Source organism: Galeopterus variegatus, unplaced genomic scaffold, assembly GCF_000696425.1.
Source record: "Galeopterus variegatus unplaced genomic scaffold, G_variegatus-3.0.2 Scaffold801, whole genome shotgun sequence".
Classification (NCBI taxonomy): domain Eukaryota; kingdom Metazoa; phylum Chordata; class Mammalia; order Dermoptera; family Cynocephalidae; genus Galeopterus; species Galeopterus variegatus.
This window is the reverse complement of record NW_007726912.1, coordinates 1535-2546: the sequence shown is the minus strand read 5'-3', so window position 1 is coordinate 2546 and position 1012 is coordinate 1535.

Below are 1012 nucleotides of genomic sequence, written 5' to 3'. Positions count from 1 at the left end.
ATCCTAGGGATGCAAGGTTGGTTCAACATATGCAAATCAATAAATGTGATACACCACATCACTAAAAGCAAAAACAAAAGCCATATGATCATCTCTATAGATGCTGAAAAAGCATTTGACAAAAATTCAACATTCGTTCATGATGAAGACTCTCTACAAGTTAGGTATAGATGAAAAGCGTCTGAGCACAATTAAAACCATATATGATAAGCCCACTACCAATATCATTCTGTTCTTAAGCTTTTCCCTTAAGAACAGGAGCTAGCTGGCCAGTTAGCTCACTTGGTTAGAGCATGGTGCTGGTAACACCAAGGTCATGGGTTCAGATCCCTGTACGGGCCAGCCACCAAAAAAGCAAAAAAAACAGCCACCAAAAAATGAGCAGCCAGAACAGGAGCTAGACAAGTATGCCCACTCTCACCACTCCTATTCAACATAATGTTGGAAGTATTAGCCAGAAAAATTAGAGAACAGAAGGAAATAACGGGCATCCAGATTGAAAAAGATGAAGTTAAATTGTNAATAAAATAAAATACTTAGGAATAAAGTTAACCAAGGATGTGAAATTCTCTACAAAGAGAATGAATCACTGTTGACCAGCCTGGGCTGGGGGTCCCTTGGCACCTGCCTGTTTTGACGCAGCTGTCTTAGGGCATGTGGGCCCGGTGGCTCTTGGGCCTCTCTAGGTGGTGGGGACTGACCTGGGCTGGAGGTCCTGTGCCTCCTGCCTATTCCAGCATGGGTGACTCAGTGTGCAGGCCTGGAAACTCTCAGGCCTCTTTGGGTGGTGGGCACTGGCCTCGGCTGGGGGTCCTGTGGCATGTGGTTCCTGCCTGTTTGGGCTTGGCTCTCAGACCTCCAGTTGTTGCTTTTTAATAGTTGCAAATTGGTTGATGTGTGGGAGAGAGCAATGCTAGGAACTGTCTACTGCACCATCTTGACCAGAAACTGCACATGACTGAATTTTTGGATCCCCCTGATTAGATTATGCTGGGTTTCTTTCTGTGCTTCA